At 48.1% G+C, this 22980-nt stretch overlaps 1 pseudogene; it reads left to right on the top strand.

The window, feature by feature from the left end:
* The first annotated feature begins 275 nt into the window (after positions 1 to 275).
* Positions 276 to 22980, top strand: part of LOC124022471 — a 50267-nt pseudogene continuing 27562 nt past the window's right edge.

Here is a 22980-nt window from a genome sequence, read left to right on the forward strand (position 1 = left end):
CTGTAAAAGGGTTAGGGTTTAGGCTGAGGTTACTGTAAAAGGGTTAGGGTTTAGGCTAGGTTACTGTAAAAGGGTTAGGGTTTAGGCTGAGGTTACTGTAAAATGGTTAGGTTTTAGGCTAGGTTACTGTAAAAGGGTTAGGGTTTAGGCTGAGGTTACTGTAAAATGGTTAGGGTTTAGGCTGGGTTACTGTAAAAGCTCAGCTGATGTAAAAGGGCTATATAAATACATTGATTTATTGAATGAATGATTGAGTATTCTTTGTCCCCCTGCAGCCCCTGACGTCTCTGTCCCTGGCTGACTCTAAGCTGAAGACGGACCTGACCATTGTGCTGAATGCTCTGGGCAGCAACACCAGTCTGACCAGGGTGGATATCAGTGGGAACGCCATGGGAGACATGGGGGCTAAGATGCTGGCCAAGGCCCTGCAGATCAACAGCAAACTAAGGTGAGGAGAGGACTGTCTCAGACACTCTGATGCTGGCCAAGGCCCTGCAGATCAACAGCAAACTAAGGTGAGGAGAGGACTGTCTCAGACACTCTGATGCTGGCCAAGGCCCTGCAGATCAACAGCAAACTAAGGTGAGGAGGGGACTGTCTCAGACACTCTGATGCTGGCCAAGGCCCTGCAGATCAACAGCAAACTAAGGTGAGGAGGGGACTGTCTCAGACACTCTGATGATGGTTTGGAGAGGAGAGGACTGTCTCAGTTTGTCTCTCTGTTAAAGTGTGTTACCGTAGAAACAAGACAGTGGGATGGTTTGGAGAGGAGAGGACTGTCTCGGTTTGTCTCTCTGTTAAAGTGTGTTACCGTAGAAACAAGACAGTGGGATGGTTTGGAGAGGAGAGGACTGTCTCGGTTTGTCTCTCTGTTAAAGTGTGTTACCGTAGAATCAAGACAGTGGGATGGTTTGGAGAGGAGAGGACTGTCTCAGTTTGTCTCTCTGTTAAAGTGTGTTACCGTAGAAACAAGACAGTGGGATGGTTTGGAGAGGAGAGGACTGTCTCAGTTTGTCTCTCTGTTAAAGTGTGTTACCGTAGAAACAAGACAGTGGGATGGTTTGGAGAGGACTGTCTCAGTTTGTCTCTCTGTTAAAGTGTGTTACCGTAGAAACAAGACAGTGGGATGGTTTGGAGATGAGAGGACTGTCTCGGTTTGTCTCTCTGTTAAAGTGTGTTACCGTAGAAACAAGACAGTGGGATGGTTTGGAGAGGAGAGGACTGTCTCAGTTTGTCTCTCTGTTAAAGTGTGTTACCGTAGAAACAAGACAGTGGGATGGTTTGGAGAGGAGAGGACTGTCTCAGTTTGTCTCTCTGTTAAAGTGTGTTACCGTAGAAACAAGACAGTGGGATGGTTTGGAGAGGAGAGGACTGTCTCGGTTTGTCTCTCTGTTAAAGTGTGTTACCGTAGAATCAAGACAGTGGGATGGTTTGGAGAGGAGAGGACTGTCTCGGTTTGTCTCTGTTAAAGTGTGTTACCGTAGAAACAAGACAGTGGGATGGTTTGGAGAGGACTGTCTCAGATGGTTTGATATGTGAATGATTGATGATTCTGATCTGTTTCACCAGGACGGTGATCTGGGATAAGAACAACATCAGTCCTCAAGGTCTTCAGGATGTAGCAGCTGCTCTGGAGAAGTGAGTAGCAATGGGATTGTCTGTGTGTGTGTCTGTGTGTCTGTGTGTGTGTGTGTGTGTGTGTGTGTGTGTGTGTGTGTGTGTGTGTGTGTGTGTGTGTGTGTGTGTGTGTGTGTGTGTGTGTGTGTGTGTGTGTGTGTGTGTGTGTGTGTGTGTGTGTGTGTGTGTGTGTGTGTGTGTGTGTGTGTGTGTGTGTAAGCTGTAACAGGAAGGATATAGCAGACATATGAGTATGTCTCGAGGAGGAGGAGGGGATGGAAGAGCCTCTGGAAAGAGATGTCAGAGATAGATCTCCTGGGTGGAGAGATACTGTGATGGGGAGCCAGAAACACCACCAGAGGACCAATGGACATCTAGCTAGTACTGTAGTGAATATGACCAGAGGACCAATGGACATCTAGCTAGTACTGTAGTGAATATGACCAGAGGACCAATGGACATCTAGCTAGTACTGTAGTGAATATGACCAGAGGACCAATGGACATCTAGCTAGTACTGTAGTGAATATGACCAGAGGACCAATGGACATCTAGCTAGTACTGTAGTGAATATGACCAGAGGACCAATGGAGATCTAGCTAGTACTGTAGTGAATATGACCAGAGGACCAATGGAGATCTAGCTAGTACTGTAGTGAATATGACCAGAGGACCAATGGACATCTAGCTAGTACTGTAGTGAATATGACCAGAGGACCAATGGAGATCTAGCTAGTACTGTAGTGAATATGACCAGAGGACCAATGGAGATCGAGCTAGTACTGTAGTGAATATGACCAGAGGACCAATGGAGATCTAACCACTAGGCTACCTGCCGTCCCTACACTCTAACCACTAGGCTACCTGCCGTCCCTACACTCTAACCACTAGGCTACCTGCCGTCCCTACACTCTAACCACTAGGCTACCTGCCGTCCCTACACTCTAACCACTAGGCTACCTGCCGTCCCTACACTCTAACCACTAGGCTACCTGCCGTCCCTACACTCTAACCACTAGGCTACCAGCCGGGAACTTCTCCACTTAACCACTAGGCTACCAGCCGCACCAATCTGCATCCACCAGGGTTATCTGCTGCCCTCTCCCACTCCCTAACCATTAGGCTACCTGTCATTCCCTACACTCTAACCACTAGGCCACTGCCGCCCTCCACTCTAACCATCAGGCTACCTGCCTATTCCTCCACTCTAACCACTACTGTGGTGAATTATTATGACCAGAAACACTTCCAGAATACAATGATGATACAGCAGGCTGCTGTGGTGAGGAGAGAAAACAGTGGAAAGACAGTACCTCTCTGCCTGCTTGGCTCTGGGCTCAAGAAACTGCCATCCCTGTAAGCACAGGAGCAGGGTGGAGGGGGAGAGAGGGAGGGTTCCACTCTAACCAGAGAGGCCAGAGGAGGCCCTCCACTCTAACCACTAGGCTAGATGAGGGGGAGACTCTAACCACTAGGGCAGAGAGACAGAGGTTGAGGAGGGGTCCCCTCCAAAAGAAATCCACTAGAGCTAGGGTTAGGCCCTACACTCTAACCACTAGAGGAGGGGGATGCCGCCCCTCCACTCTAACCATTAGGCCACTCTGCCGCCCCTCCACTCTAACCAGAGAGAGATTAGGGGGAGAGAGAGAGAGGACTCTAGACCAGGAGGCTAGAGAGAGAGCCCCTCCACTCTAACCACTAGGAGAGACAGGGCCCCTCCAGAGAACCACTAGAGGAGGGAGGAAAGAGAGACTCTAGAGAGACTAGGCTTACTTTCCGAGAGACCAGAGGTAACCATTGGGAGGAAGCCTCCACTCTAACCACAGAGGTTAGAGGGGGAGGAAAAGACTCTAAGCACTAGGCTACCTGGAGAGAGAGACTCTAAGACTAGAGAGAGGAGGGGGAGAGACTCTAACCATCAGGGCTACCAGCCGTCTTCTCCACTCTAACCACTACTGAGGTGAATTATTAGACCAGAAACACTTAGCAGAGATACAGAGAGGTAGAGGATACAGGAGGAAGCTGTGGTGAGGAGAGAAAACAGTGTGGTTAGAGGGGGGGGACCTCTCTGCTCTGTTTACTTGGGCCTGAGAGAGAGATCCCTGGGAGAGAGACAGGGTGGAGGGGAGAGAGGGAGGGTTAGCAGAGAGACAGAGAGGTAGAGGGAGGGGGAGGAAAAGAGAGAGTGGAGGGTGCAGCAGGAGAGAAATAGGATAGGGAGAAAGAAGAAAGAGGGTGGGGGAGAGAGAAGAGAGAGGGTGGGGGAGAGGAGGAATTGCAGACAAGCACCAGACAGGGCACCATTTGATTGGCTGTCTATGAATTTAGAGCTGAATGATATTAGAATCCACTCAGTCATGAGTGTCTGGGCAGTTTCTTTGTTTCATCCTCATTTAAATAGAATCTACATTCTGTAATTGCTGCATAACAATAAACGTTGGCTGGCTGGAGCTTAACTAGGCACCCTGTGAGGAATCTGGGAGGCTGGTGATTTGTAATTTGCTTTGTGATGAGGATGGATGTGGACCCTGTGGTACACATGGTGGAGAGAGATGGGGAGAGGGGTGAAGGAAGAGATGGAGAGGGAGAGAGAAGAGAGGAGAGATGGGGAGAGAAGAGAGGAGAGATGGGGAGAGAAGGAAGAGATGGAGAGGGAGAGAGATGGATAGAGGAAGAGAGAAGGAAGAGATTGAGAGAGGAGAGGGCGAGAGATGGGGAGAGGGAGGGAGAGGAGAGATGGGGAGAGAGAGGGGTAGAAAGGGGAGCGATGGAGAGGGAGAGATGGAGAGAGGAGAGGATGGAGAGAGGAGAGGAGAGATGGGAGAGAGGGGAGTAATGGTGAGAGGGAGAAAGGGGAGAGATGGAGAGAGTGGGGAGAGATGGAGGGAGAGAGAGGGAGAAAGGGGAGAGAGAAGGGAAGAGATGAGGAGAGGAGAGATTTGGAGAGAGAGAGGTAGAAAGGGGAGAGAGAAGGGAAGAGATGGAGAGAGGGAGAGTGGGGAGAGGAGAGGAGATATTTGGAGAGAGAGAGAGAAAGGGGAGAGAAGGGAAGAGATGAGGGAGAGGGAGAGAGGAGAGGAGATAGGAGAGAGAGAGAGAGAGAGAGAGAGAGAGAGAGAGAGAGAGAGAGAGAGAGAGAGAGAGAGAGAGAGAGAGAGAGAGAGAGAGAGAGAGAGAGAGAGAGAGAGAGAGAGAGAGAGAGAGAGAGAGAGAGAGAGAGAGATGAGGAGAGATAGAAGGGAGAGTGGGGAGAGGAAGAGAAAGAGGAGAAATGGAGAGGAAGAGAGAAGGGGATAAATGGAAATAGAGAGGGAGAGAGAGAGGGGAGAGATAGAGGGAGAGTGGGGAGAGGAAGAGGAGAAATGGAGATAGGAGAGGGAGAGAGAAGGGGATAAATGGAGGGTAGAGGGAAAGAGAAGGGGGAGATAAGGAGAGAGGAGAGAGGGAGAGAGACCGTCACTGTACACATGGTTAGCAGATTTTAATGCGAGTGTAGTGAAATGCTTGTGCTTCTAGTTCTGACAGTACAGTAAATATCTAACAAGTAATCTAACAATTCCACAACAACTACCTAATATACACAAATCTAAGTAAAGGAATGGAATAAGAATATATACAGTACATATAAATATATGGATGAACAATGACAGAGCGGCATAGGCAAGATGCAATAGATGGTATAAAATTCAGTATATACGTGTGATGTAAGATATGTAAACATGATTAAAGTGCCGTTATTTAAAGTGGCATTGTTTAGAGTGACTAGTGATCTATTTATTAAAGTGGCCAGTGATTGGGTCTCAATGTAGGCAGCAGCCTCTGTGCTAGTGATGGCTGTTTAACAGTCTGATGGCCTTGAGATAGAAGCTGTTTTCAGTCTCTCGGTCCCAGCTGTGATGCATCTGTACTGACCTCGCTTCTGATGATAGTGGGGGTAACAGGCAGTGGCTCGGGTGGTTGATGTCCTGATGATCTTTTTGGCCTTCCTGTGACATCGGGTGCTGTATGTGTCCTGGAGGGCAGGTAGTTTGCCCCGGTGATGCGTTGTGCAGTCCTCACTACCCTCTGAGAGTCCTGCGGTTGAAGGCGGTGCAGTTGCCGTACCAGGCGGTGATACAGCCCGTCAGGATGCTCTCGATTGTGCATCCGTAAAAGTTTGTCAGGGTTTTGGGTGACAAGCCACATTTCTTCAGCCTCCTGAGGTTGAAGAGGCGTATTACGCCTTCTTCACCTCACTGTCAGCTACAATAAATGCATCCTCAGGATATATGGTTTCCAGTTTACATAGAGTCCAGGGAAGAGGGACTATAACTAAGAGATAACTGGCTATCTTTAGGTAAACACCCTGGGTTTATTAGAGAAGTGGCCATCTTTAGGTAAACAACTAGAGAAGTGGCCATCTTTAGGTAAACAACTAGAGAAGTGGCCATCTTTAGGTAAACTACTGAGAAGTGGCCATCTTTAGGTAAACTACTAGAGAAGTGGCCATCTTTAGGTAAACTACTAAGAGAAGTGGCCATCTTTAGGTAAACTACTAGAGAAGTGGCCATCTTTAGGTAAACTACTAGAGAAGTGGCCATCTTTAGGTAAACTACTAGAGAAGTGGCCATCTTTAGGTAAACAACTAGAGAAGTGGCCATCTTTAGGTAAACAACTAGAGAAGTGGCCATCTTTAGGTAAACACTAGAGAAGTGGCCATCTTTAGGTAAACACCCTGGGTTTACTAGAGAAGTGGCCATCTTTAGGTAAACATCCTGGGTTTACTAGAGAAGTGGCCATCTTTAGGTAAACACCCTGGGTCTACTAGAGAAGTGGCCATCTTTAGGTAAACACCCTGGGTCTACTAGAGAAGTGGCCATCTTTAGGTAAACACCCTGGGTCTACTAGAGAAGTGGCCATCTTTAGGTAAACACCCTGGGTCTACTAGAGAAGTGGCCATCTTTAGGTAAACACCCTGGGTCTACTAGAGAAGTGGCCATCTTTAGGTAAACACCCTGGGTCTACTAGAGAAGTCTACTACTAAAGTATTCCCTTTAGTGACACACTGAGGCCTTTCTGACTACAGATGAAGAATGAATCTACCGTTGAGCTGCTTCACCTGAGAGACAGACACTCAATCAGTTCAGTCCCAAACTTCTCTCTCTCTCTCTGTCTCTCTGTCTCTCTCTCTCTCTCTCTCTCTGTCTCTCTCTCTCTGTCTCTCTCTCTCTCTCTCTGTCTCTCTCTCTGTCTCTCTCTCTCTGTCTCTCTGTCTCTCTCTCTCTGTCTCTCTCTGTCTCTCTCTCTCTGTCTCTCTCTGTCTCTCTCTCTCTCTCTCTCTCTCTCTCTCTCTCTCTCTCTCTCTCTCTCTCTCTCTCTCTCTCTCTTTCTCTCTGTCTCTCTCTCTCTTTCTCTCTGTCTCTCTCTCTCTCTCTCTCTCTCTCTCTCTCTCTGTCTCTCTCTCTCTGTCTCTCTCTCTCTCTCTCTGTCTGTCTCTGTCTGTCTCTACTCTCTATCTCTCTGTCTGTCTGTCTCTGTCTCTCTTTCTCTCTCTCTCTCTTGCTCTTCTCTCTCTCTCTCTCTCTCTCTCTAGTCTCTCTCTCTCTCTCTCTCTCTCTCTCTCTCTCTCTCTCTCTCTCTCTCTCTCATTATTAATGTACTATTCTGGGCTGACTTTCCAACTGCAGAGGATCAGTAACCTCACTTAACGATGTCAAGTCACAATCAATTAGGAGATGAAATGGCTTGTTTCAGACCTGCTCTTCTCTCTGTCAGCAGCCAGGGGCTGGAGCCCCTCCCTCTTACACCCACACGCACACGCACGCGATGCCCTGCTCGCACACACACAGACACACACACACACACACACACACACACACACACACACACACACACACACACACACACACACACACACACACACACACACACACACACACACACACACACACACACACACACACACACACACACACACACACACACACAGACACACACACACGCACAGACACACAGAGCACGCACACAGACACAGACACACACGCACAAGCGCACACACAGACAGACACACGCACGCGTTACCACGCACACGCACACGCACACGCACAGACACAGACACGCGCACACGCACAGACACGCACACGCTGACGGCACACGCACACGCACAGACACAGGACACACACACACAGATACTGTATGCATTATAATGCTAAAAGATAGAATCATTTTAGTTGAATCAGATACTTCATACACATTATATTGCTAAAATTATATAATTTTAGTTGAATCAGATACTGTGTTAGTTCATGACTGGCTTTTAAACCAATTCAGATTTCTATAACTAACTGAAGGTGAGTAATATCTGTTTAAATATGAATGACAATTTCTGGTTAAATATGACTGGAATGAATAAGTACATTATACTATCTGTTTAAACTATGCTAAATTTATGAGACCGTCCATCTCCTTGACAAACTTCACCATCCGGTTTCATGCCTATCCCCATCATCGATGCATCTCCCAGGCTCTCAAAGCCAGCCCAGCCCAGAAGACTGAGGACGCCCTGCTGAAGGTGAGTCAGTCTCTTAAAGCCCAGAGAAGACTGAGGATGCCCTGCTCAAGGTGAGTCAGTCTCTTAAAGCCCAGAGAAGACTGAGGATGCCCTGCTGAAGGTGAGTCAGTCTCTTAAAGCCCAGAGAAGACTGAGGACGCCCTGCTCAAGGTGAGTCAGTCTCTTAAAGCCCAGAGAAGACTGAGGACGCCCTGCTGAAGGTGAGGTCAGTCTCTTAAAGCCCAGAAAGACTGAGGATGCCCTGCTGAAGGTGAGTCAGTCTCTTAAAGCCCAGAGAAGACTGAGGATGCCCTGCTCAGAGGTGAGTCAGTCTCTTAAAGCCCAGAGAAGACTGAGGATGCCCTGCTCAAGGTGAGTCAGTCTCTTAAAGCCAGAGAAGACTGAGGATGCCCTGCTGAAGAGGCAGTGAGTCAGTCTCTTAAAGCCAGCCCAGAGAGACTGAGGATGCCCTGCTCAAGGTTAGTCAGTCTCTTAAAGCCAGCCCAGAAGACTGAGGATGCCCTGCTCAATGTGAGTCAGTCTCTTAAAGCCCAGAGAAGACTGAGGATGCCCTGCTCAAGGTGAGTCAGTCTCTTAAAGCCAGCCCAGAGAAGACTGAAGGTGAGTCAGACTCTTAAAGCCCAGAGAAGACTGAAGGTGAGTCAGACTCTTAAAGCCCAGAGAAGACTGAAGGTGAGTCAGACTCTTAAAGCCAGCCCAGAGAAGACTGAAGGTGAGTCAGACTCTTAAAGCCCAGAGAAGACTGAAGTTGAGTCAGACTCTTAAAGCCAGCCCAGAGAAGACTGAAGGTGAGTCAGACTCTTAAAGCACAGAAGACTGAAGGTGAGTCAGACTCTTAAAGCCCAGAGAAGACTGAAGGTGAGTCAGTCTCTTAAAGCCAGCCCAGAGAAGACTGAAGGTGAGTCAGACTCTTAAAGCCCAGAGAAGACTGAAGGTGAGTCAGACTCTTAAAGCCCAGAGAAGACTGAAGTTGAGTCAGACTCTTAAAGCCAGCCCAGAAAGACTGAGGATGCCCTGCTCAAGGTTAGTCAGTCTCTTAAAGCCAGAGAAGACTGAGGATGCCCTGCTCAAGGTTAGTCAGTCTCTTAAAGCCAAGCCCAGAGAAGAGTGAGGATGCCCTGCTCAAGGTGAGTCAGTCTCTTAAAGCCAGCCCAGAGAAGACTGAGGATGCCCTGCTCAAGGTTAGTCAGTCTCTTAAAGCTCAGAGAAGACTGAGGATGCCCTGCTCAAGGTGAGCCAGTCTCCTAAAGCCCAGAGAAGACTGAGGATGCCCTGCTCAAGGTGAGTCAGTCTCTTAAAGCCCAGAGAAGACTGAGGATGCCCTGCTCAAGGTGAGTCAGACTCTTAAAGCCCAGAGAAGACTGAAGGTGAGTCAGACTCTTAAAGCCCAGAGAGACTGAAGGTGAGTCAGTCTCTTAAAGCCCAGAGAAGACTGAAGTTGAGTCAGACTCTTAAAGCCAGCCCAGAGAAGACTGAAGGTGAGTCAGACTCTTAAAGCCCAGAAAAAGACTGAAGGTGAGTCAGACTCTTAAAGCCCAGAGAAGACTGAAGGTGAGTCAGACTCTTAAAGCCCAGAGAAGACTGAAGGTGAGTCAGTCTCTTAAAGCCAGCCCAGAGAGACTGAAGGTGAGTCAGTCTCTTAAAGCCCAGAGAAGACTGAAGGTGAGTCAGACTCTTAAAGCCCAGAGACTGAAGGTGACTGAAGGTGAGTCAGTCTCTTAAAGCCCAGAGAAGACTGAAGGTGAGTCAGTCTCTTAAAGCCAGCCAGAGAAGACTGAAGTTGAGTCAGACTCTTAAAGCCCAGAGAAGACAGAAGGTGAGTCAGACTCTTCAAACCTCTGAGGACCTGGTTGAACTATCAATCAATATGATTATTTTTCCAATTGGGATTTGTTGTGTAGTCTGGGTACAAAAACAATTCTAACATATATATTCACCTCACACACAAATACAATAACAAAATCTATGATTTATAACCATTTTGCTACTTGGATATCATTGCTATGACAAATGTCTGACAGAGTAATGCTCTCTGCTCTCTTCAGATTGAGAACTACCTGTTCCGGAACCATGAGACTCGTCAATACCTCCAGGAGCAGGCCTACCGCCTCCCAGCAGGGCATCGTTACCACCACCACTCAGCAGGTGACACACAGCTCAACAGTATTTAAAAACACAGCACCATCTAAATACAGCCGGGGTCAGAGGGAGTAAAACCATGGGGTCAGCAACATGGGGGTCAGTAACATGGGGGGGGGTCCACAGTAACATGGGGTCAGCAAACATGTGGGGTCAGCAACAAATGGGGTAAGGACAAACATGGGGGGGTCAGTAACATGGGGGCTGCATGGGGGTCAGTAACACGGGGTCAGTAACATGGGGGGGTCAGTAACATGGGGGGTCAGCAACACGGGGGGTCAGTCAGCAGCACGGGGGTCAGCAACACGGGGGCCATCAGTAACACGGGGGTCAGTAACACAGGGTCAGTAACACGGGGGTGTCAGTAACACGGGGGTCAGTGACAACATGGGGTCAGTAACATGGGGGTCAGCAACATGGGGGTCAGCAACATGGGGTCAGTAACATGGGGGTCATAGCTGGTGGGGTCAGAACATCGATTTTGGGGGTTGACTTGTTGAGCATGGTGGGGTCAGTAACATGCATTGTGTTTCACTAACAGCCTGTAATCACCCTCCTGTGAAACTGTCTCCCCTGACCACTGGTTAACACTGAGGTTGCTGCAGGAGGGACTGGTGCACTTCATAAAATAGATGGAGTCATGAGGAAGGAAAATGATGTGGATATATTGAAACATCTCAAAACATCAGTCAGGAAGTTAAAGCTCGGTTTCAATGGGGTCTTCCTAATGGGCAATGACCCCCAAGCATACTTCAAAGTTGTGGCAAAATGGCTTAAGGACAACAAATTCAAGGTATTGGAGTGGCCATCACAAAGCCCTGACCTCAATCCTGTAGAACATTTGTGGCAGAACTAAAAAAAGCATGTAGGAGCAAGGAGGCCTACAAACCTGACTCGGTTACACCAGCTATGTGAGACACGATGCTTAGTGATTCATTTCATGGTGAAAATGAGGGTGAAAATGAGACATGATTCTTAGTGATTCATTTCATGGTGAAGATGAGACACGATTCTTAGTGATTCATTTTCATGGTGTAGATGTGTGACGGTTTGTATTTCCACGATGTCATTTGAGAGGATTCTTAGTGATTCGTGAAGGGATGGTATTGTCATCTGAAGATGATTCAAGTTTGTCCTCAAGATGCTCTGAAGTCCAGTCTACTATTCCTCTCAGATTGTCTGTATTAGGTTTCACTGCTAGACAGATAACTGCTTTGTTCCTGTCTCACACTCTTCTTCTTCTTCAGATGATTGACAGGATCTGTGTGAAAGTCCAGGACCATGTCAACTCCCTGAGGAACTCTGAGACAGACGTGGTGTTAGACGACGTCAAGGTGGCTGAAAGCCTGATGAAGATGCCAGGAACTCCAAACGGTGACTGGTCATTTGACTCTGGGCATTTAGTTAAGATCTAACCCATAATCCAACATTTTGAATGTTACAACTCTTTTCTAACCCTTTTCCTCCTCTCCTCCTCCTCTCCTCCTCCTGTCCTCTCCTCTCCTCCTCCCTCCTCCTCCTCCTCCTCTCCTCCTCCTGTCCTCTCCTCCTCCTCTCCCTCCTCTCTCCTCCTCCTCTTGACCTCCTCTCCTCCTGACCTCCTCTCCCCTCTCTTCCTCCCTCTCCTCCTCCTGTCCTCTCCTCCTGTCCTCCTCCTCTCCCCTCTGTCCTCTCCTCCTCTCTCCCTCCTCTCCTTTCCTCCTCCTCTCCTCCTCCTGTCCTCTCCCCTCCTCTCCTTTTCCTCCCCTCCTCTCCTCCTCCTGTCCTCTCCTCCTCCTGACCTCCTCTCCCCCTCTCTTCCCTCCTCTCCTCCTCCTCTCCTCCTCCTCTCCTCCTGTCCTCTCCCTCTCCCTCTCCTCCTCCCTCTCCCTCTCTCTCTCCTCCTTTCCTCTCCTCTCCTTTCCTCCTCCTCCTCTCCTCCTCCTGTCCTCTCCTCCTCCTCCTCTCCTCCTCCTGACCTCCTCTCCCCTCTCTTCCTCCTCTCCTCCTCCTGTCCTCTCCTTTCCTCCTGTCCTCCTCTCCCCTCTCTTCCTCCTCTCCTCCTCCTGTCCTCTCCTTTCCTCCTGTCTTCTCCCTCCTCCTCCTCTCCCCTCCCTCTCCTCCTGTCCTCCTCTCCCCCTCTCTCCTCCTCCTCCTCTCCTCCTCTGTCCTCTCCCCCTCCTCCTCCTCCTCTCCCTCTCTCTTCCCTCTCCCCTCTCTTCCTCCTCTCCTCCTCCTGTCCTCCCTCTCCCTCTCTTCCTCCTCCTCTCCCCTCTCTTCCTCCTCTCCTCCTGTCCTCCTCTCCCCTCTCTTCCTCCTCTCCTCCTCCTCCTCTCCCCTCTCTTCCCCCTCTCCCCTCTCTTCCTCCTCTCCTCCTCCTGTCCTCCTCTCCACTCTCTTCCTCCTCCTCCTCCTCTCCCCTCTCTTCCTCCTCTCCTCCTGTCCTCCTCTCCCCTCTCTTCCTCCTCTCCTCTCTCTTCCTCCTCTCCTCCTCCTGTCCTCCTCTCCTCCTCCTGTCCTCCTCTCCCCTCTCTTCCTCCTCCTCCTCTCCCCTCTCTTCCCCCTCTCCCCTCTCTTCCTCCTCTTCTCCTCCTGCTCTCTATTCTCCTCCCCCCAGCTGCTTCCTAACCTGTACCACCTGGGAGCAGCGTCCAGAGAAGAGGTCAACGGTCAGTCAGTAGGACCCATCCAGGAGAAACTGGAGTCCATGGCTGGAGAGGTGGCCAGGGTCATGGATGAACAGCTACAGGTAGGGAGGGGGGCCATGGTTTTAAACAGGCACAAAAAGTCAAGGAAGTCAGTGTTTGAAGAAAACTGATGATGGGTCAAAATGTTGATGAGGGGCCTCCCGAGTGGCGCAGCGGTCTAAGACACAGCCTCGCAGAGCTAGAGGCGTCACTACAGACCGGGTTCGATCCCGGGCTGTATCACAACCGGCCGTGATCGGGAGTCTCATAGTGTGGCACATGTGGCTAGCCTCCCGGGTTAAGAGGGCGGGTGTTAAGAAGAAGCGCGGTTTGGCGGGTCATATTTCGGAGGACGCTGACTCCACCTTCGCCTCCCCGAACCCGTTGGGGAGTTGCAGCGATGAGACAAGATCGAAATTGGCGAGAAAAATGGGTAAAACAAGATATCTGTCTATAAATTAGACTAGAATATGATGCTCGAACAGGATCCATCTCCAGAAAGGTGTTTGTTTCAAAAGAGCAGAGTTCTGAAATCCTAAAAGACAGTTTGACCAGAGCGGATGTTATCGGTTTGGGCAGCAGTACATTCTTGGCAGGTAGGCAGACTCCTGAGTTAACAGTCTCGTCTCTCTCCGCCCTCCAGACCCCCCCCAGCCACCCACACACACACACACACACACACACACACACACACACACACATAGCCCTGCGTATTCACCTGTTTTCCCAGCCCCTCAGACATATTGACTGTTGAGACGTCCAGAGCTGGATTATGCAGGGGTCCTCCTATGTTCGTAACTCCCAGGCCTTAACGCTGTGGTTGTTGTTGTGTCAGCAGAGGAGCTGGTATGTTTCCCTCAGCCTGTAATCAGAGCAGAGAGAAGGAGTTCTGTGAGGGAGCCTGACACACACACATACACACACACATATACAGTCCGTGGTGGATGTCTAGATGTGATGGAGTCCGTGGTGGATGTCTAGATGTGATGGAGTCCGTGGTGGATGTCTAGATCTGATGGAGTCCGTGGTGGATGTCTAGATGTGATGGAGTCCGTGGTGGATGTCTAGATGTGATGGAGTCCGTGGTGGATGTCTAGATGTGATGGAGTCCGTGGTGGATGTCTGGATGTGATGGAGTCCGTGGTGGATGTCTAGATGTGATGGAGTCCGTGGTGGATGTCTAGATGTGATGGAGTCCGTGGTGGATGTCTAGATGTGATGGAGTCCGTGGTGGATGTCTAGATGTGATGGTGTCCGTGGTGGATGTCTAGATGTGATGGAGTCCGTGGTGGATGTCTAGATGTGATGGAGTCTGTGGTGGATGTCTAGATGTGATGGAGTCCGTGGTGGATGTCTAGATGTGATGGAGTCCGTGGTGGATGTCTACATGTGATGGAGTCCGTGGTGGATGTCTACATGTGATGGAGTCCGTGGTGGATGTCTACATGTGATGGAGTCTGTGGTGGATGTCTAGATGTGATGGAGTCCGTGGTGGATGTCTAGATGTGATGGAGTCCGTGGTGGATGTCTAGACGTGATGGGGGATGTCTACATGTGATGGAGTCCGTGGTGGTTGTCTAAATGTGATGGAGTCCGTGGTGGTTGTCTACATGTGATGGAGTCCGTGGTGGATGTCTAGATGTGATGGAGTCCGTGGTGGATGTCTAGATGTGATGGAGTCCGTGGTGGATGTCTAGATGTGATGGAGTCCTGGTGGATGTCTAGATGTGATGGAGTCCGTGGTGGATGTCTAGATGTGATGGAGTCCGTGGTGGATGTCTAGATGTGATGGAGTCCGTGGTGGATGTCTAGATGTGATGGAGTCCGTGGTGGATGTCTATGATGGAGTCCGTGGTGGATGTCTAGATGTGATGGAGTCCGTGGTGGATGTCTAGATGTGATGGAGTCCGTGGTGGATGTCTAGAATGTGATGGAGTCCGTGGTGGATGTCTAGATGTGATGGAGTCCGTGGTGGATGTCTATATGTGATGGAGTCCGTGGTGGATGTCTAGATGTGATGGAGTCCGTGGTGGATGTCTAGATGTGATGGAGTCCGTGGTGGATGTCTAGATGTGATGGAGTCCGTGGTGGATGTCTAGATGTGATGGAGTCCGTGGTGGATGTCTAGATGTGATGGAGTCCGTGGTGGATGTCTAGATGTGATGGAGTCCGTGGTGGATGTCTAGATGTGATGGAGTCCGTGGTGGATGTCTAGATGTGATGGAGTCCGTGGTGGATGTCTAGATGTTATGGTGTCCGTGGTGGATGTCTAGATGTGATGGAGTCCGTGGTGGATGTCTAGACGTGATGGGGGATGTCTACATGTGATGGAGTCCGTGGTGGTTGTCTAAATGTGATGGAGTCCGTGGTGGTTGTCTACATGTGATGGAGTCCGTGGTGGATGTCTAGATGTGATGGAGTCCGTGGTGGATGTCTAGATGTGATGGAGTCCGTGGTGGATGTCTAGATGTGATGGAGTCCGTGGTGGATGTCTAGATGTGATGGAGTCCGTGGTGGATGTCTAGATGTGATGGAGTCCGTGGTGGATGTCTAGATGTGATGGAGTCCGTGGTGGATGTCTAGATGTGATGGAGTCCGTGGTGGATGTCTAGATGTGATGGAGTCCGTGGTGGATGTCTAGATGTGATGGAGTCCGTGGTGGATGTCTAGATGTGATGGAGTCCGTGGTGGATGTCTAGATGTGATGGAGTCCGTGGTGGATGTCTAGATGTGATGGAGTCCGTGGTGGATGTCTAGATGTGATGGAGTCCTTGGTGGATGTCTAGATGTGATGGAGTCCGTGGTGGATGTCTAGATGTGATGGAGTCCGTGGTGGATGTCTAGATGTGATGGAGTCCGTGGTGGATGTCTAGATGTGATGGAGTCCGTGGTGGATGTCTAGATGTGATGGAGTCCGTGGTGGATGTCTAGATGTGATGGAGTCCGTGGTGGATGTCTAGATGTGATGGAGTCCGTGGTGGATGTCTAGATGTGATGGAGTCCGTGGTGGATGTCTAGATGTGATGGAGTCCGTGGTGGATGTCTAGATGTGATGGAGTCCGTGGTGGATGTCTAGATGTGATGGAGTCCGTGGTGGATGTCTAGATGTGATGTCTTATAGCTCATCTTTCCAGGGTCTGTTGGAGTCCATGGTGGATGCTGCGGAGGGTCTCTGTCCCCATGTGATGAGGAAGACTAACCTTCGTCAGGACCTGATCAAAGCCAGCACAGCGAAGATGGTGGTTCCCCGTAGTTTCGTCAAGAACACCCTGCTGGAACAGTCTGGAGTCGACATCATCAACAAGATCAGGTGAGACTAGAGGTGTATCATGTCTTTATATGACAAGACTTCACTCCACACTAATGATGTCCAGACTTTTTGCTGTTGTCCTGAAATCACTAACCTCCATGTCCTTGTTCTCTTGGCTGAATGAACTATGACCTCTGGCTGACAAGCCTGAGTACATTGAGAAGCAGAATCCTGGTGTAACTGTTTTTATATTGTGTTATCTACACAGGTGACGTGTCTGTCTGTGTCCTCTGTCACTGTCTGTGTCCTCTGTCACTGTCTGTGTCCTCTGTCACTGTCTGTGTCCTCTGTCACTGTCTGTGTCCTCTGTCACTGTCTGTGTCCTCTGTCTGTGTCCTCTGTCACTGTCTGTGTCCTCTGTCTGTGTCCTCTGTCACTGTCTGTGTCCTCTGTCTGTGTCCTCTGTCCCTGTCTGTGTCATCTATGTCACTGTCTGTGTCCTCTGTCACTGTCTGTGTCCTCTGTCACTGTCTGTGTCCTCTGTCACTGTCTGTGTCCTCTGTCACTGTCTGTGTCCTCTGTCACTGTCTGTGTCCTCTGTCTGTGTCCTATGTCACTGTCTGTGTCCTCTGTCACTGTCTGTGTCCTCTGTCACTGTCTGTGTCCTCTGTCTGTGTCCTCTGTCACTGTCTGTGTCCTCTGTCACTGTCTGTGTCCTCTGTCACTGTCTGTGTCCTCTGTCACTGTCTGTGTCCTATGTCACTGTCTGTGTCCTCTGTCACTGTCTGTGTCCTCTGTCTGTGTCCTATGTCACTGTCTGTGTCCTCTGTCACTGTCTGTGTCCTCTGTCTGTGTCCTCTGTCACTGTCTGTGTCCTCTGTCACTGTCTGTGTCCTCTGTCACTGTCTGTGTCCTCTGTCACTGTGTGTGTCCTCTGTCACTGTCTGTGTCCTCTGTCTGTGTCCTATGTCACTGTCTGTGTCCTCTGTCACTGTCTGTGTCCTCTGTCTGTGTCCTATGTCACTGTCTGTGTCCTCTGTCACTGTCTGTGTCCTCTGTCACTGTCTGTGTCCTCTGTCACTGTCTGTGTCCTCTGTCACTGTCTGTGTCCTCTGTGCCTGTCTGTGTTAAGGTCATAGCAGTGGCCCTGATTGTTAGATTCCCACTTATTGGTCCTGTAGTTGGACAGTGTGCAGGTGTCTATACTTCTAGTGTAGATTCACACTTATTGGTCCTGTAGTTGGACAGTGTGCAGGTGTCTATACTTCTAGTGTAGATTCCCACTTATTGGTCCTGTTGTTGGACAGTGTGCAGGTGTCTATACTTCTAGTGTAGATTCACACTTATTGGTCCTGTCGTTGGACAGTGTGCAGGTGTCTATACTTCTAGTGTAGATTCCCACTTATTGGTCCTGTTGTTGGACAGTGTGCAGGTGTCTATACTTCTAGTGTAGATTCACACTTATTGGTCCTGTAGTTGGACAGTGTGCAGGTGTCTATACTTCTAGTGTAGATTCACACTGTCATTTAGAACGCCAGGGGGTTGTTCACAGCCTGCTGGTCTGATGGCCCACACAGCCTTGCCTCTCAGTGTTGACCCTGCGAAGTGGGAATGAATGAAGCCTCTCTCCTCTTTCTGACTTCATCCCTCTGTTTCTCTCCTCTTCATCAATCTGTTTCTCTCTTCTTCATCCATATATTTCTCTCCTTCAACCCTGTTTTTTCCTCTTCCCCTCTCTGTTTCTTCTCTTCATCAATCTGTTTCTCCTCTTCATCCCTCTGTTTTCTCCTCTTCCCCTCTCTGTTTCTCTCCTCTTCATCCCTCTGTTTCTCTCTTCATCCCTCTGTTTCTCTCCTCTTCATCCCTCTGTTTTCTCCTCTTCCCCTCTCTGTTTCTCTCCTCTTCATCCCTCTGTTTCTCTCCTCTTCATCCCTCTGTTTCTCTCCTCTTCATCCCTCTGTTTCTCTCCTCTTCCCCTCTCTGTTTCTCTCCTCTTCCCCTCTCTGTTTCTCTCCTCTTCATCCCTCTGTTTTTCTCCTCTTCCCCTCTCTGTTTCTCTCCTTTTCCCCTCTCTGTTTCTCTCCTCTTCCCCTCTCTGTTTCTCTCCTCTTCCCCTCTCTGTTTCTCTCCTCTTCCCCTCTCTGTTTCTCTCCTCTTCATCCCTCTGTTTCTCTCCTCTTCCCCTCTCTGTTTCTCTCCTCTTCCCCTCTCTGTTTCTCTCCTCTTCATCCCTCTGTTTCTCTCCTCTTCCCCTCTCTGTTTCTCTCCTCTTCCCCTCTCTGTTTCTCTCCTCTTCCCCTCTCTGTTTCTCTCCTCTTCCCCTCTCTGTTTCTCTCCTCTTCCCCTCTCTGTTTCTCTCCTCTTCCCCTCTCTGTTTCTCTCCTAGTGAGGTAAAGCTGAGCCTGGCTTCCTTCCTCTCAGACCGTATCGTAGATGAGATCCTAGAAGCCCTGTCTGGCTCTCAGCACACACTGGTGAGTCTTAATCATGCCTGGAGATACAGTGCAATCACTACTCATGGTAACCATGACAACATGACACCACTCATGGTAACCGTGGCAACACACTACTACTCCTGATAACCATGACAACACCTCACGACTCATGATAACCATGACAACGCATCACTACCCATGGTAACCATGACAACACATCACTACTCATGATAACATGACAACACATCACAACCATGACAACACATTAGCTTGAATATTCTGTGAAATTCTAACATGAATTCTATGATTAATACTGAGTCAGTCACTGGTTCACTAGTACAGGTTTATGATCATATAGGTCATATATAATAATACACACTAATAGTCACCATAGTAACAGTAATAGTGACCATAGTAACAGTGATAGTGAACATAGTAACAGTAATAGTGACCATAGTAACAGTAATAGTGAACATAGCAACAGTAATTGTGACTATAGTAACAGTAATAGTGACCATAGTAACAGTTATAGTGACTATAGTAACAGTAATAGTGAACATAGTAATAGTGACTATAGTAACAGTAAGCGTGACCATAGTAACAGTAATAGTGAACATAGTAACAGTAATAGTGACCATAGTAATGGTAATAGTGAACATAGTGATAGTTACTATAGTAACAGTAATAGTGACTATATTAATAGTGACCATAGTAACAGTAATAGTGAACATAGTAACAGTTACTATAGTAACAGTAATAGTGACTATACTAACAGTAATAGTGACCATAGTAATAGTGACTATAGTAACAGTAATAGTGACTATAGTAACAGTAATAGTGACCATAGTAACGGTAATAGTGAACATAGTGATAGTTACTATAGTAACAGTAATAGTGACTATATTAATAGTGACTATAGTAACAGTAATGGTGACTATAGTAACAGTAATAGTGAACATAGTAACAGTAATAGTGAACATAGTAACAGTAATAGTGAACATAGTAACAGTAATAGTGACTATAGTAACAGTAATAGTGACTATAGTAACAGTAATAGTGACTATAGTAACAGTAATAGTGACTATAGTAACAGTTATAGTGACTATAGTAACAGTAATAGTGACTATAGTAACAGTAATAGTGACTATAGTAACAGTGACTATAGTAATAGTGACTATAGTAATAGTGACTATAGTAACAGTAATAGTGACTATAGTAACAGTAATAGTGACTATAGTAACAGTAATAGTGACTATAGTAACAGTAATAGTGACTATAGTAACAGTAATAGTGACTATAGTAACAGTTATAGTGACTATAGTAACAGTAATAGTGACTATAGTAACAGTAATAGTGACTATAGTAACAGTGACTATAGTAATAGTGACTATAGTAATAGTGACTATAGTAACAGTAATAGTGACTATAGTAACAGTAATAGTGACTATAGTAACAGTAATAGTGACTATAGTAACAGTAATAGCGACCATAGTAATAGTGACCATAGTAACAGTAATAGTGACCATAGTAACAGTAATAGTGAACATAGTAATAGTGACCATAGTAACAGTAATAGTGACCATAGTAACAGTAATAGTGAACATAGTAACAGTGATAGTGACTATAGTAACAGTAATAGTGGCCATAGTAACAGTAATAGTGACTATAGTAACAGTAATAGTGACTATAGTAACAGTAATAGTGACTATAGTAACAGTAATAGTGACTATAGTAACAGTAATAGTGACTATAGTAACAGTAATAGTGACTATAGTAACAGTAATAGTGACTATAGTAACAGTAATAGTGACTATAGTAACAGTAATAGTGACCATAGTAACAGTAATAGTGACTATAGTAACAGTAGTGTACTAGTCATTATGTCTTGCTCCCCCCTAGGCTGACCACCTGGTGAGGAAGGAGCGTCCTCATGTCCAGCGGGAGTCTGTGGACCTGGACGTACCCGAGGAGAGGGCTCCTAAACGGGCCACCACGGAGCTGAATGAGGCAGAAAGGCTGGAGGACCTGGAGACATGCATGGTACACTACACTACACCACCATATGTTTTGTGTGAGGGCCAGGCTTCTGTTCATTCTGTTTCCTGTCACGGGTTCCTCACTCATTCGGGGTTCCAGACATGTCTAATCTCAGACTGAGTGTTACAGGGAGATGAGCTAACCGTGGCTCATGTCTGGTTATCGTCCTTAAAGGCCAAAATCCTTAATCTACCATTAAGGTTAACTGGTTATATCTGTAATGAATTAGCAGTTCCTCATGCTGTGCCTACTGGCCATTGTAAGATGGTAAGATAGGGAGATTAATTCATTATGGTAGGATGGTAAGATACTGTAGGGAGGTTGATTCATTATGGTAGGATGGTAAGATAGGGAGATTAATTCATTATGGTAGGATGGTAAGATAGGGAGTTTGATTCATTATGGTAGGATGGTAAGATAGGGAGGTTGATTCATTATGGTAGGATGGTAAGATAGGGAGGTTGATTCATTATGGTAGGATGGTAAGATACTGTAGGGAGATTGATTCATTATGGTAGGATGGTAAGATAGGGAGGTTGATTCATTATGGTAGGATGGTAAGATAGGGAGGTTGATTCATTATGGTAGGATGGTAAGATAGGGAGGTTGATTCATTATGGTAGGATGGTAAGATAGGGAGGTTGATTCATTATGGTAGGATGGTAAGATAGGGAGGTTGATTCATTATGGTAGGATGGTAAGATACTGTAGGGAGATTGATTCATTATGGTAGGATGGTAAGATAGGGAGGTTGATTCATTATGGTAGGATGGTAAGATAGGGAGGTTGATTCATTATGGTAGGATGGTAAGATAGGGAGGTTGATTCATTATGGTAGGATGGTAAGATAGGGAGGCTGATTCATTATGGTAGGATGGTAAGATAAGGGAGGTTGATTCATTATAGTAGGATGGTGGGATAGGGAGGTTGATTCATTGTGGTAGGATGGTAAAGATACTGTAGGGAGGTTGATTCATTATGGTAGGATGGTAAGATAAGGGAGGTTGATTCATTATAGTAGGATGGTGGGATAGGGAGGTTGATTCATTATGGTAGGATGGTAAGATACTGTAGGGAAGGTTGATTCATTATGGTAGGATGGTAAAGATACTGTAGGGAGGTTGATTCATTATGGTAGGATGGTAAGATAGGGAGGTTGATTCATTATGGTAGGATGGTAAGATAGGGAGGTTGATTCATTATGGTAGGATGGTAAGATAGGGAGGCTGATTCATTATGGTAGGATGGTAAGATAAGGGAGGTTGATTCATTATAGTAGGATGGTGGGATAGGGAGGTTGATTCATTGTGGTAGGATGGTAAAGATACTGTAGGGAGGTTGATTCATTATGGTAGGATGGTAAGATAAGGGAGGTTGATTCATTATAGTAGGATGGTGGGATAGGGAGGTTGATTCATTATGGTAGGATGGTAAAGATACTGTAGGGAGGTTGATTCATTATGGTAGGATGGTAAGATAGGGAGGTTGATTCATTATGGTAGGATGGTAAGATAGGGAGGTTGATTCATTGTGGTAGGATGGTAAAGATACTGTAGGGAGGTTGATTCATTGTGGTAGGATGGTAAAGATACTGTAGGGAGGTTGATTCCTTATTGATTCCACTCCCATCCTCCCTCCTTCCCTCCCATCCTCTCTCTTTCCCTCCCTCCCTCCCATCATCTCTCTTTCCCTCCCTCCCTCCCATGATCTCTCCTCCCTCCCTCCCCATCCTTTCCTCCCTCCTCTGTCCCTCCCTCCCATCCTCCCTCCCATCCTCCCTCCCTCCGTCCCTCCCTCCCATCCTCCCTCCCTCCGTCCCTCCCTCCCATCCTCCCTCCCTCCCTCCCATCCTCCCTCCCTCCGTCCCTCCCTCCCATCCTCCCTCCCTCCTATCCTCCCTCCCTCCCTCCCATCCTCCCTCCCTCCCATCCTCCCTCCCTCCTATCCTCCCTCACTCCCTCCCATCCTCCCTCCCTCCTATCCTCCCTCCTCCCTCCTATCCTCCCTCCCTCCCCCTATCCTCCCTCCCCTCCTATCCTCCCTCCCATCCTCCCTCCCTCCCTCCCTCCTATCCTCCCTCCCTCCCTCCCTCCTATCCTCCCTCCCTCCCTCCCTCCTATCCTCCCTCCCTCCCCCTCCTATCCTCCCTCCCTCCTATCCTCCCTCCCTCCTATCCTCCCTCCCTCCCTCCCTCCTATCCTCCCTCCCTCCCTCCCTCCTATCCTCCCTCCCTCCTATCCTCCCTCCTATCCTCCTATCTTCTCTCCTCCCATCCTCCCTCCCTAAGT

Source organism: Oncorhynchus gorbuscha, unplaced genomic scaffold, assembly GCF_021184085.1.
Source record: "Oncorhynchus gorbuscha isolate QuinsamMale2020 ecotype Even-year unplaced genomic scaffold, OgorEven_v1.0 Un_scaffold_1401, whole genome shotgun sequence".
Taxonomy (NCBI): Eukaryota; Metazoa; Chordata; class Actinopteri; order Salmoniformes; family Salmonidae; genus Oncorhynchus; species Oncorhynchus gorbuscha.